The following is a 15,031-nucleotide window of genomic DNA, read 5'->3' as shown; positions in this document are numbered from 1 at the left end:
GAAGTCATTATGACTTGTTATTCATTGCAAAGTTCGATAGTTATTGCATTCAATGTTTATTTCATGTTCAATTGATATATTTGAATTCAAAGTTTCTATTATGTGCGATTCAATTGAAGATTACGAGTGATGTTTCCACATACTTTGGAAGACTTTGTGTGCAATTCATGTTATTATGCCCAAGTACAGTGCAGAGAATATTTTATATGTTGGACAGAAATGTTTATGTGTGATGTTACAACCGTTGAATCGTTGAAGGGATAAAAAGGAACTTTGAAACAACCTATCAAAGCAGTTTCAAATATCTTTTTCACCCTTTGCCAACAATTCAACGGAGGTAACGTCAACATAGATAGTTCTGCATCGCATATAAATATCTCACACTATACACATGGCAAAATATCATGAGTTGTACAGCTAGTCTACCAAAGATATGTGATAACATTACCACAATCTTTGTATCGCACATAATAAAAACCTTGAAAACAAAAGTATTAATTATTGAACATGAAAATAAACACTGAATGGTAATAACTATTGAATTTTGCAACGAATAACAAGCCATATATCGAGGGTCTTGAGGTGTGCCAGAAGTACAACAAAACTAGAGATACTGAAATCTTGTAGGATCTTAGATATGTCGTCCAAAACACTCTTGTTATTGATAAATTCGATATGATACCATTTCTATGGTTTCACTCGACGTCAAGCTTTTTGCAGCATTTTGTGTATTTTGACAAGTGGTAGATTTCAGTTTTGTAGTACTTGTGACAAACCTGTAAGGTCTATCACCACATAAGCGCTTCACGTGGCATATATCACACACAGTCTTTGTCATTTCACGTTGAGCGTTGCCAACGGAGAATTAAAGACTCTGTGGAATATTTACCGCGTGAAATGCTTATGTGGAGGTAAGCCTTTTAGCCGATGACAGACTAGAGCGTAAAACGACGTGCTCCTGCACTCTTGACGCGCACGTGTGTCACCAACTTTCATGCAGAAAGATACAAGTGCACATTTACCGAAAACATTCTTATGACGGGGTGGGGACAGGGATAGTTCATCTGGTGGCAAATTGGGCAAAATCGAGTTTTTACAGTAATGTTCAACTGCAAACCTCAATTTCTCAAAACTCGGTAAAGTGAACTTTCTGCATAAGACCCTCGATTTGACTACTTCAGCTTTATTGATTGCCTTTGCTATCTTCAGAGATCGAAGTGAAGGCAACACGTCAAAGTGAAGGAACCAAATAGAAGACGAAATTACAAACATAACATTTTATTACTACTCTTTCTAGGCAATCGTATAACATATACATAAATGTTTACGTTTCACAGATAGATATTGAGGCGAAACGCTGTAAAATCACATGCATAAGACCATTTTTCATATATTTCACCACAATCTCCCAATCAAAATTGGTAGAAAGGCATTTTTAAGCTTTAGTTTTTCTAATGTGGTCTACAGTAGACCCCGCCCCGCCCCTCCCCATGAATCAGCAATACCGAACACCCGGTATTCGGTACTGAAAATTGATAATAACTTTCGATAAGATGGTCTTATAGAAGTGAGATTAAAGTATTTCTTACATAGTTTGAATCAGTTCAATCCATCTAAATCTAATTCTGTACAATGTATTGCTGAGAAAAGGCCTACGTCTCATTCAATTAAATCTACAAACTGTGTGTTGTTGCAAAAGAAATGGATACACCTTATTTGACAAAGGATCTCATAACCTGCCTATTCAACCAATTCACCATAAATCTTCAATGAGCCGTCTGGCCTAAACTTCAGGGACTCGCTCTTTTGCAGCCCTACTGAGAGTGTGGCTTGGTGGAGTAGTGGTTAGAGCGTGTGACTTACCACCCAGAGGTCTTGGGTTCGAATCCCGTCAGTCTCTGACACTTTTTTCACTTTTTTTATACGATAAGCTTTAAAACTTTTAACAGCAAAACAGGTGTTATTGCAAAAGATACCAGAGGCCAAGAAATTATGCCTTTTTAAAGGATTTTTTCTTACAGCAATAGAGAAAAAACACTTCATGAAAAGGTATCATTAAAAGTATGACGAATTAAACATTTTTCAAATAATTTCATCCCCCCCCCAATAAACGTCAATATAAGTTTAACCCTCTCCAGGTTATTGTCAGGTGTCATGTATTGGAAAATAGGGAGGTTTCGCAATCACGTTTACGTTTCCAAAACGCCTGAGTGACGCACATACATGTTGGGCAGTTTTCTGCACTGAGGTTATGCGCGCCCTTCGCAACATTGTGAAATCGGTTCCTTTTAATCAGAAGAGCTAAAATTCGTTACGATTTTAAAATTTCAAAACGTAAACGTAGATTTATATCTTAGGGTTGCGAAACCTCACTAGTATCTAGTTGCACTTGTCATGTTTCTGCTATGCCATGTATTTTTATGCTTAACAACTTTTTCTGTTCGAATGAAATCTTGTCTTGTGTAAAAGCCACGCTTAAAAGCCTGTCGCGTCGTATCAACTTGTAAAACGATTTGTAATCATTTGTGGCAGAACCGTTGACAAGTGTGACTAGTGTTTGGCTTGCAGTTTTACAAAGAGTAGGTCTTGCCTGAAGCACTGATCAACTGTGAGCGAAGATTCCATCACGGTTTTCCTCCTCCTTCGAGATGGCGGTTGTCTTCGTTGACGCGTGGTGTGTATGCGGTTCCATCTGAAAATATAAGATAAAAGAATTTTTGAAAATTTTGCTAATGGACCTCAAAAAATCAATCGAAATCGTGCCAGTATTGTAGTTGTGGACCAAGAACAACAAGGAGATGATCCACAGGCACAAACAGAAACCGGAAATTGAGTAAAACGACCTGGAAAGAGTGAAAAGGAATTTTGGCTGACCAATGCTTCTGTGGGAGTGGAAGGGGACAAATAAAATGTTGCAGACAAAATCACGATGACGCTGGTAGGCTCATGGGGGAAGTTACCCTCTAGGTTGGATTCTTCATAAACTCTCCACAGGTGTCAACTGAGTAACAAGAAGGGGACTCTTATGGAGGAGGAAGAGGCTAGGTTACCCAGCTCCCCTCTATGTAGGATTCTTCATAAACTCTCCACATGTGTCAACTGAGTAACAAGAAGTGGACTCTCATGGAGGAGGAGGAGGTTAAGTTACCCTCCCCTCTAGGTAGGATTCTTCATTAACTCTCCACAAGTGTCAACTGAGTAACAAGAAGGGGACTCTTATGATGGAGTTGGGAGAGGCTTAGTTACCCTCCCCTCGAAGAGGAATTCTTCTAAAACTCTCCACAGGTGTCAACTGACTAGCAAGTAGGGAACCAGTATGGAGAGGGAGGAGGCTAGGTTTCTCTCCCCTCTAAGTATGATCCTTCATAAACTCTCCACGGGTGTCAACTGACTAACATGAAGGGAACCAATATGGAGAGGGAGAAGGTTAAGTTACCCTCTAGGTAGGATTCTTCACAAACTCTCTACATTTGTCAATTGAGTAACAAGAAGTGGACTCTTATTGAGGAGGAAGAGGCTAAGTTACCCCCATCTCTAGGTTGGATGCTTCACTAACTCTTCACATGTGTCAACTGACTAATAAGAATGGAACCAATATGGAGGGGGAAGAGGCTAAGTTACCCTCTCAGTATGAATCTTCATAACCTCTCTACATGTGTCAATTAAATAACAAGAAGTGGACTCTAAGACTTATGGAGGGAAGGAGGTTAAGTTACCCTTCCCTCTAGGTAGGATTTTTAACAATTTCTCCACAGGTGTCTACTGAGTAACAAGAAGGGGACTCTCGTGGAGGAGGAACAGGCTAAGCTACCCTCCCCTCTAAGTAGGATTCTTCATAAACTCTCCACATGTGTCTACTGAGTAACAAGAAGGGGTCTCTTATGGAGGGAAGGAGGTTAAGTTACCCTCACCTCGAGGAAGGATTCTTCATAAACTCTCCACAGGTGTCAACTGAGTAACAAGAAGGGGACTCTTATGGAGGTGGAAAAGGCTAAGTTACCCTCCCCTCTAAGTAGGATTCTTTCTAAACTCTCCACAGGTGTCAACTGACTAATCAGAAGGGAACCAATATGGAGGGGAGGAGGCTAAGTTACTCTCTAAGTACCCTCTAAGTCTTCATAACCTCTCTCCATGTGTCAATTCAATAACAAGAAGTGGACCCTCAGGGAGGAGGAAGAGGTTAAGTTACCCTCCCCTCTAAGTAGGATTCTTTATAAACTCTCCACAGGTGTCAACTGACTAACAAGACAGTCAGTTGGCCGCGCCCCCGTTCGCAGCGCCAAAAGAGCGTTTCTCTCTGCGTTGCGCTGCTACTGTCACCTATCGGTAAAAATTTGATACTAATTCGCGCCATATTTGTGGCAGAGACTAAAACCTCTGTAGCATGCACGGCTGTTCGGGGAGAGCGATTGATCAAAGATGGCGAAATTGTTAGTTATTGAAAGAAAAAATTGGTGTTTATTTCATCAAATTCCAAGCAAAATCAACCGAGTTTGATCAATTTTTCGAAATATGATATTTTCGCAATCTTCGCTGAACATACCTCACTCAAAGATATTTTCCAGCTTTGCGGCGATATTTGGTAAATTGATTTTTTGCGAAGTGGTTGACCAATCCTAAATGAATTCATATCTTTTAAAACATTTGAGCACCCGGTTTCCTAAATATTTCTTTTTTGGCACTTAATTTGGTGATTTTTCGAAGAAATCTCATTAATATTTATGACGTTTTGGATCACGTGATGTTAATCAAGCCGTTTTTCGCGGCAATTGCGTGCACGACGCGATATTGTAAAAATATTTTAATGCACAGCGTGTCTCAAAAAAATTGTGGTTAAAAGTGAGAATGGCATGATGGTAGCCTGTTTGAGTTCTGTTGATGAATATGCTTAGTCTGACTATAATTTCTACAACTTGTGGCCAAATGACCAGATGATTTTGAGCCTTTTGATAAAGCTACTGGTAGAATAGTCGTCAGAAATGTCAGAGCGACAGTGACTGAGTGAGTGTTATGTTATTGTTATGTTATGAGACTGGAGGTATGTCATGTGTTCCACTATATCGTCATTGATATTGACCAGGAATACTATCGATTTGTGTGGATGTGCTCAAACAGTAAAGCATGAGCCATGATGCTTCACTTCCGAAAAGATCCAGGTGACTGAGATGTCTACTACTACTGTTGGGCAATCCGGCTGATTCTTCAGAAATTTCTCTGTATATCCTCTGTGAAAATAAACTTTCTCATAATGATATATCTTTTGTTTGTTTGGTAATTTTAGTTGCCTATGTTTAGGCACTTTTTTGCCAGATTTGCCTGTAAAAGGCTGCCATAGTTCAGGAAAAGAAATCATATACACATTACAATGTGGATCTTCACGGTCCAAAACACCAGGGCCTACTAGGTGACATGGCTCAATAATAGGCATTGTCTGGTAATTTTGGACTACCTTTGGATGGATAGTTTATTTTCCCTGACCCTGGCCTGGGTCTGAACGGGCTTCCAAGCCATCAATGATGCTTATAAAGCCGGGAATAGCCTCATCAGTACCCCCACAAGAGTTATTTTGTGCCAGACATCGCGCACAGAACTTGCCATCATCTCATTTTTAGAGTTGCTGTAACAGTAAAAGATAATACCAAAAAGCTGATAAAGTATGTAATTTGAGCAGCATGACCAATGCCAGTGTTAAAGGTGTAGACTTAACCTATTACAGGACATCTTCCTGCAAGATTGTGATTGGTTTGACTTGAAGTTTGTCATCAATTTGACTGTTGTAATTGTACATCCAGGCTGTTGTCATTCAGGAAAAATCTGCTTTATCTTTCAGCTAATACTTTCACTTCTCCAGTCAATCAGGTTTAATGAACATGTCAAGCTGTTGAATGGTGTAAACAATCATTAGCAAATAACGTCACGAATGAAAATAAGTTTGATTCCTTCCACTTGAAAAGTTCAGCAGCACCACTTGCAAGAATTTGAATTTGGCATTGTGTTTTACACCCTTCAACAATTGACTGTCTGTTTGTTATTGGTGTTCTTGTTTCAATGTTGGCGTTTCACTGTTAAAGAGTTTCAAGATGCAGAAGAGAGGATTAGTTATCTTTAATGTTAAGTTTCTTCTTTGCATCATTTTGTCATTAAATTTGGGCAATGGTGGTCTCATGAAAGGAGGGATGGGACGGCAGGATGGGCTATTGGACAAGTTTTCATAATCAGTATTCTAGAACACGTTTTGTAGCGATGGTGGCGATCCTAGTGTTCGGGCCTCTTCGGCTCAACTTCGGGTGTGGTCGGAACCTAAATCCGGCTGCAACATTTTCTGACAAAAATCAGAGGCAACTTAAACGTATTTTCTAGCCGTGCGGCAGAAATAATCATTTTTACTATCGTGTTATTCAGTCAAAGATACATATAACAATAAATATCAGTCATTACTTCTGAGCACGCGCGATGTTTTTGATGAGTTAGGTGCATTTATTCAACAAAATTACGTGAAAAAATTGCAAATTTTCGGGCGACGACCGCTGTTCAAAGTCACGTAAACAGCAAACCTCAGGACTTTTTACACTTTTTTCTTAATGAAACTACTAATTAATGTTTCATCTAGAATAATATGTTCCGTTTACATGTCATTCAGAAAGATTTTGGCAAGTTTAGGATCGATTTCCGACTTCATATTTTTCACGCCTAAATGTACGCGATAATGAGCTCGTAATGATATGCAGTGACGTCATAGCGCAGAGAGAATTACGCGGAAATGGGGCCGCGGCCAACTGACTGAAGATAGGAACCAATATGGAGGGGGAGGAGGCTAAGTTACCCTCTAAGTAGGAATCTTCATAACCTCTCTCCATGTGTCAACTGAGTAACAAGAAGGGGACTCGTATTGAGGAGGAAGAGGCCAAGTTACCCCCACTTCTAGCTAGGATTCTTCATAAACTCTCCACAAGTGTCAACTGACTAACAAGAAGGGGTCTCTTATGGAGGGGGAAGAGGCTAAGTTACCCTCCCCTCTAAGTAGAATTCTTCATAAACTCTCCACAGGTGTCAACTGACTAACAAGAAGGGGACTCTTATGGAGGGGGAGGAGGCTAAGTTACCCTCCCCTCTAGGTAGGATTCTAAATAAACTCTCCACAGGTGTCTACTGAGTAACAAGAAGGGGACATTTATGGAGGAAGAGGTTAAGTTACCCCCAACCTCCAGGTAGGATTCTTCATAAACTATCAACAAGTGTCAACTGACTAACAAGAATGGAACCAATATGAAGAGGGAGAAGGTTAAGTAACCCTCTAGGTAAGATTCTTTATAAACTCTCTACATTTGTCAATTGAGTAACAAGAAGTGGACTCTTGTGGAGGAAGAAGAGGCTAAGTTACCTCCACCTCTAGGTAGGATTCTTCATTAACTCTCCACAGGTGTCAACTGACTAACAAGAAGGGAATCAATATGGAAAGGGAGGAGGCTATGTTTCCCTCCTCTCTAAGTAGTATTCTTCATAAACTCTCCACATGTGTCAACTGAGTAACAAGAAGGGGACTCTTATGGAGAGGGAGGAGGTTAAGTTACCCTCCCCTCTAGGTAAGATTCTTCATTATCTCTCTCCATGTGTCAACTTAGTAACAAGAAGGGGACCCATATGGAGGAGGAAGAGGTTAAGTTACCCTCCCCTCTAAGTAGGATTCTAAATAAACTCTCCACAAGTGTCTACTGAGTAACAAGAAAGGAAAAAATATGGAGGTTAAGTTACCATCCAGGTAGTATTCTTCTTAAACTCTCTACATTTGTCAATTGAGTAACAAGAAGTGGACTCTTATTGAGGAGGAAGAGGCTAAGTTACCCCCATCTCTAGGTTGGATGCTTCATTAACTCTCCACATGTGTCAACTGACTAACAAGAATGGAACCAATATGGAGGAGGAAGAGGCTAAGTTTCCCTCCCCTCTAAGTAGGATTCTTCATAAACTCTCCACACGTGTCAACTAAGTAACAAGAAGGGGACTCTTCAGGAGGGGGACGAGGTTAAGTTACCCTCCCCTCTAGGTAGGATTCTTCATAAACTCTCCACAGGTGTCAACTGACTAACAAGAATGGAACCAATATGGAGGAGGAAGAGGCTAAGTTTCCCTCCCCTCTAAGTAGGATTCTTCATAAACTCTCCACACGTGTCAACTAAGTAACAAGAAGGGGACTCTTCAGGAGGGGGACGAGGTTAAGTTACCCTCCCCTCTAGGTAGGATTCTTCATAAACTCTACACATGTGTCAACTGAATAACAAGAAGGGTACTCTCATGGAGAGGGAGGAGGTAAAGTTACCCTCAACTCAAGGTCGGATTATTCATAACCTCTCTCCATGTGTCAACTGAGTAACAAGAAGGGGACTCTCATGGAGGGGGGAGGAGGTTAATTCTTGGAGATAAAGATTCTCACAAGAGGCTAACTCGATAAACTGTAGCCTTTGAGATGGAGATGCTCACAAGGGAATAATAATACTGTAGGCCTTGTATTTAAAGATTCCCACAATGGCATTATATACTGTAAGCCTTGGAGATGAAGATTCTGCAGACAAGGGACTGATATACATACTGTAAGCCTTTGAGATTAAGATTCTCACAAGGGAATAATATAATGCATGCCTTGTAGAGAAAGATTCTCACAAGGGGCTGATATACTGTAACCTTGGAGATGAAGATTCTCACAAGGGACTGATATACTGTAACCTTGGAGATAAATATTTTGACAAGGGGGTGATACTTGTAAGTCTTGGAGATAAAGTTTCTCACAAGGGGCTGATTCTATATGCTGTAGCCTTTGAGATGGACATTCCCAAATGGGACTGATATACTGTAACCTTGGAGATGTAGTTTCTCACAAGGGACTGATATACTGTATGCCTTGTAGATAAAGAATCTGACAAGGACCTTATACACTGTAACCTTGGAGATGTAGTTTTTCCGAGGGGACTGAGAAACTGTAACCTTGGAGATAGAGATTTTCACAAGGGGGTGATATACTGTCAGTCTTGGAGATGAAGATTCTGACAAAGGACTGATAACTGTAAGCCTTTGAAATGAAGATTCTCACATGGGACTGATGTACTGTAGGCCTTGTAGATGAATATTCTCACAAGGGAATTATATACTCTAAGCCTTGGAGATGAAGATTCTCATGAGGGACTGATTACTGCAAGCCTTTAAAATGAGGGGGACGAGGTCAAGTTACTCTCACCCCTAGGTAGGATTCTTCATAAACTCTCCACAAGTGTCTACTGAATAACAAGAAGGGTACTCTCATGGAGGAGGAAGAGGCTAAGTTACCCTCAGCTCAAGGTCAGATTCTTCATAACCTCTCTTCATGTGTCAACTGAGTAACAAGAAGGGGACTCTTATGGGGGAGGAGGAGGTTAATTTACCCTCCCCTCTAGGTAGGATTCTAAATAAACTCTCCACAGGTGTCTACTGAGTAACAAGAAGGGGACTCTTATGGAGGAGGAAGAGGCTAAGTTACCCTCCCCTCTAGGTAGGATTCTTTATAAACTCTCCACAAGTGTCAACTGAGTAACAAGAAGGGGACTCTTATGGAGGGGGAGGAGGTTAAGTTACCCTCAGCTCAAGGTCGGATTCTTCATAACCTCTCTTCATGTGTCAACTGAGTAACAAGAAGGGGACTCTTATGGGGGAGGAGGAGGTTAATTTACCCTCCCCTCTAGGTAGGATTCTAAATAAACTCTCCACAGGTGTCTACTGAGTTACAAGAAGGGGACTCTTATGGAGGAGGAAGAGGTTAAGTTACCCCCATCTCTAGGTAGGATTCTTCATAAACTCTCTACATTTGTCAATTGAGTAACAAGAAGTGGACTCTTATGGAGGAGGAAGAGGTTAAGTTACCCCCATCTCTAGGTAGGATTCTTCATAAACTCTCTACATTTGTCAATTGAGTAACAAGAAGTGGACTCTTATGGAGGAGGAAGAGGCTAAGTTACCCCCATCTCTAGGTAGGATTCTTCATTAACTCTCCACATGTGTCAACTGACTAACATGAAGGGAACCAATATGGAGAGGGAGAAGGTCAAGTTTCCCTCTAGGTAGGATTCTTCATAAACTCTCTACATTTGTCAATTGAGTAACAAGAAGTGGACTCTTATGGAGGAGGAAGAGGCTAAGTTACCCCCATCTCTAGGTAGGATTCTTCATTAACTCTCCGCATGTGTCAACTGACTAACAAGAAGGGAACCAATATGGAGAGGGAGGAGGCTAAGTTTCCCTCCCCTCTAAGTAGGATTCTTCATAAACTCTCCGCACGTGTCAACTAAGTAACAAGAAGGGTACTCTCATGGAGAGGGAGGAGGTTAAGTTACCCTCAGCTCAAGGTAGGATTCTTCATAACCTCTCTCCATGTGTCAACTGAGTAACAAGAAGGGACTCTTATGGAGGGGGAGGAGGTTAAGTCTTGGAGATAAAGATTCTCACAAGAGGCTAACTCGATATACTGTAGCCTTTGAGATGGAGATGCTCACAAGGGAATAATAATACTGTAGGCCTTGTATTTAAAGATTCCCACAATGGCATTATATACTGTAAGCCTTGGAGATGAAGATTCTGCAGACAAGGGACTGATATACATACTGTATGCCTTTGAGATTAAGATTCTCACAAGGGAATAATATAATGCATGCCTTGTAGAGAAAGATTCTCACAAGGGGCTGATATACTGTAACCTTGGAGATGAAGATTCTCACAAGGGACTGATATACTGTAACCTTGGAGATAAATATTTTGACAAGGGGGTGATATGCTTGTAAGTTTCTCACAAGGGGCTGATTCTATATGCTGTAGCCTTTGAGATGGACATTCCCAAATGGGACTGATATACTGTAACCTTGGAGAGGTAGTTTCTCACAAGGGACTGATATACTGTAACCTTGGAGATGTCGTTTTTCCGAGGGGACTGAGAAACTGTAACCTTGGAGATAAAGATTTTTACAAGGGGGTGATATACTGTCAGTCTTGGAGATGAAGATTCTGACAAAGGACTGATTACTGTAAGCCTTTGAAATGAAGATTCTCACATGGGACTGATGTACTGTAGGCCTTGTAGATGAATATTCTCACAAGGGAATTATATACTCTAAGCCTTGGAGATGAAGATTTTCATGAGGGACTGATTACTGCAAGCCTTTAAAATGAAGATTCTCACATGGGATTGATAGACTGTAGGCCTTGGAGATAAAGATTCTTACAAGGGGGTGATATACTATAAGGCATGGAGATGAAGATTCTCACAGGGGACTAATATACGGTGAAGCTTGGGGATTAAAGATTCTGACAAGGGACTGATGCACTGTATGCCCTTAAAGATGCAGAGTCTCACAAGGGACTAATATACGGTGAACCTTGGGGATTAAAGATTCTGACAAGGGACTGATGCACTGTATGCCCTTAAAGATGCAGAGTCTCACAAGGGACTAATATACGGTGAACCTTGGGGATTAAAGATTCTGACAAGGGACTGATGCACTGTATGCCCTCGAGATGCAGAGTCTCACAAGGGACTGCTATACAGTGAGGCTGTGATATAAAGATTCTGACGGATGTTCAGATTTTTGACATTATACATTTACAGCGTGAAAATGACAACTCTGACAAAGGACTAGTCGACTGATACTGTACAAGCCTTGGAAACGACGATTCTTATCCCCACATCGTTATTGGTACTTGTAGCCATACCTCAAATGACAACTTACAAGTGAGGTTTGCGAAAATACCCACCGCTGTTTTGAAATCATCGAAATATTTACATATTCAACAGGCAACAGGAGGTACAGTGACACAAAGATCAGTTTTATACATGTATATCAATATCTTTCAAAATCTCTTGGAAATTGGGAGACACAAACCACGTCAAGTAGATTGTTTGAATAGGTCTAAGTATTGTAACTTCTATTGCATGGTAAACTTCAATTGCCTGTTGAAATAGTGATAATGGGGACTTTTTCTTAACACCGAAGATTCTCGAGACCAATGTAATTGTCACTTACAACATGTTTAAAGATACAGGTGTTAGTAGGGGGCCTATAAGCGAGACGTACATTGTAGTGAAGGTCATGGCCGATCACTGGAGGACCATATCATATTCGTCACCATACAAAAGGGACATATATTTTTACCTGGGGGACAGTTAAAAATGTAACACCGGTGTGAAGGTTTGAAATGTCCCAGGATAGAACGTCCGTGGAACGAAGAATACAATAGGGCCGGACTCTTTCGAAGGGGACATTTCCTACTGCTACACCCGCATTGCATTTTCCAAATTGAGGTTCAGTCGAAGGGGGATCAATAGGTTACTCACCATTTGATATTGAATCGTTTCCCATGTTATGGAAGAATCAACCAACAGGGGGACGCCCATCCCCGCTCATCTTTGGCGTTTGACAGGTTCCATTGAGGAGTACAAGCATCCCATTCGTTATCGGACCAATCGTCAAAAGGGCAAGCGTGCGAAAACTGGAAGTAATAATGACACAGCAAATGACGTCAGCAAATCTTCGCGATGATGCGATATAATACCCACAATATGCAAGGAATCAGGTGACATGAGGTCACCGCGCTACCTCCTCTTGCGTTTGAGCCATGGTAAGTTATTTGAAAATGTGTTATCGCCGAGCATGAGTAAAAGCGGTTACAGTATACCAAAATATCACTCTCCCGGTCTTCGGTCCTTCCTCTTTTGAGACATCCCCGTTTAAATTCGCTCTGTCAGTAAACCGACGTTGAGTTCCTTTATAACAATGGTTCCCATGACGATGCTTGGAGAATGCTAAAATATAGTTGGCAGGATAGGTTTGCAAGATCACCTGATGAGCCGTCACGCTGTGAACCCCTTATTTCTATTCACACATTGGCAGTATTTTGCTTACCATAAACACATTCCTTGTCTTGGACTTTCTCCGCCATCGTCTGGACGAAATCAACATAATCAAGGATGCCATCAGTGTTTAAAAAGCATGAGCGGACATTCCGTACACCATGGACCAAGGTAGGACGGTTGCTAAAATCTCGTACATCATGAACCGAGGTAACATATGGTCATGACTGAAATGATAAAAATCAAAAGAAGGTTAGTTGATTGACGAGTTGCATAGGCGGATCTAGTACATTTTTTGCAATATTGGAAAGGGGTGGGGGGGGGGGGACGCAGCTTCACCCATCAGAGAGCAATGGATGGGTGATTTGTGAAATCTATGTGCCAATAGTCGTTTTCCTGGCATCTGAGGGCTAAAATTCTTCTTGTGATGAGGCACCCTGAAAAAATATGGCTGTCCGCCTCGAAAGGGGGTTGGGGGTATCTTTATCAGAATGTTTGATATGGAAATCCATCCACTTCCAGAGTCGTTGACCACATCTATTGTTCAGTACCCGTCTTGTGTGGTGAGGGATTATTCAACATTTGGGACAAAGTCCTCAATACAATTTGTTTTGCGTAATGACTATAATAGGCCCGAATCTACACGACTAAAATAGTTGACATCGCACCGGTCGGAGGAAGCCGTAATAGACCCGCAGCAATCAAAGCCCACGTGGTCGCATTCAAGTGTAGAAGTTTAAAATGTCCTATATGTAGGATAGAATATCTTAGGAACAAAGGATTCTGTTATGGACATCAATCTCTCAGTCATAGCCTCTTTAGAATCATACCATAATCGGCCAGAATACAACAATGCAGGACACTTTTCCCAGGGGGACATTTTCTACTTCTACACCGGCCACGTGTTCTTATGTTCGTCGTGCCTATATTTATGTTGGTTTTGGCTCTAAACGACCACCTCCTACTGCAGTGCGATACCAACCCGTTGTTTGGGGACTTTGACCCGGTGTAACATCTGTGGTTGTTCCCCATGTTTCAGTGTTTCCAAACAATAGGCAGCTAGAGAGACCATGACTTTTCAATAGGGGGGATACACAGAAAAACTCGTCAATCTATTTTTGAGCGTTCCCAAACAATGAGGGAAAACACTCAAAAACAGAAACACTCAAAAACATTACACCGGCCGAGAGCTACACGCTAGGCCCTCCCGGCCTCGACCATTTTCTTGTCGTTGTGAGAATTTTTCAGAATAACAATTCAAATACTGATATTTGACTGGTATTTGGTAATGCGCTAATTAGCATCCTGCTTCTAATTAAATTCAGACGATATGGGAAGAAGGTGATTCTGCAGAAAAGCAATTCCATTTTGCTTTCTTCGGCTGGGCATGAGTATAATGCTACTGGCCGGATTCTCAGATATATATATATATACATTTTTAGTGAATATTTCTTTGTCAAAAGAAACTAGGAGGGACTTTTCAAATTACTCCATAAAACGTGATATTTAGTTTATAAGAACATACCTGAATAAAGTGCTTTTTTCGGTCGAGTCAGTAATAAATCCAAAAAATTCGCTCCACGTGTGTAAAATGGCCGCTTTCCTTGCTGGAGTATTCCTTGGTGCCACGCTGGCGGCCGACGTCATCAGGTCATGTGACCCTAACCATGACCGGTCATTGGTTGGTTGATTGATGGGATAACAAGGCCTTTTGGGTAATAACACTTCATGAATAGACACCCACTCATTGAATTCGAATTCATATTTCACTTCACGGTATTGTGTCCGGAGCCACCTAAACACTATAACATGTGGTCAGTTTCAGTCGATTTCAATTGTTAGACAACCCTCACGAATGTTTGAAATATTGGATGGCCCAAAAAAGGTCCCGCTATTAAAAGTTGAATATCCCAAAGATTATACCAGATATAGCATATGGGTCATGTATCACTAGCTCTGGTTATCAATGCCTCTTGTCACGGCCTCTTGCAACTGGATTGACGGGAGACCATTAGATTAAAGAAGCCAGACTTATAGAGAAGTTGTGACCTTAACTATAGCTGCCAAGATGATGATGAACGCCAACCGTAAGAAGGCTCATGACAAAGAGAAGCCAGGTCTTAAGTCCAGAAGCTTTCCTTAATCCGTCATGATAAATGGGGGACG

General features: G+C 41.2%; 1 long non-coding RNA gene across 1 annotated transcript; it reads right to left on the bottom strand.

Moving 5' to 3' along the window:
- Positions 1 to 1,298: 1,298 nt before the first annotated feature.
- On the bottom strand, positions 1,299 to 14,490 carry LOC135501535 (uncharacterized). Its single transcript, XR_010449604.1, has 4 exons — positions 14,391 to 14,490; positions 12,918 to 13,092; positions 12,350 to 12,504; positions 1,299 to 2,692 (listed from the first exon to the last, which is right to left on the bottom strand). It is a non-coding gene; the product is annotated as an uncharacterized LOC135501535 (long non-coding RNA).
- Between the last annotated feature and the right edge of the window lie 541 nt (positions 14,491 to 15,031).

Source organism: Lineus longissimus, chromosome 17, assembly GCF_910592395.1.
Source record: "Lineus longissimus chromosome 17, tnLinLong1.2, whole genome shotgun sequence".
NCBI classification, from domain to species: Eukaryota; Metazoa; Nemertea; class Pilidiophora; order Heteronemertea; family Lineidae; genus Lineus; species Lineus longissimus.
The sequence above is the reverse complement of the archived record's forward strand: the minus strand, read 5'-3'. Positions and strand labels throughout refer to the sequence as shown.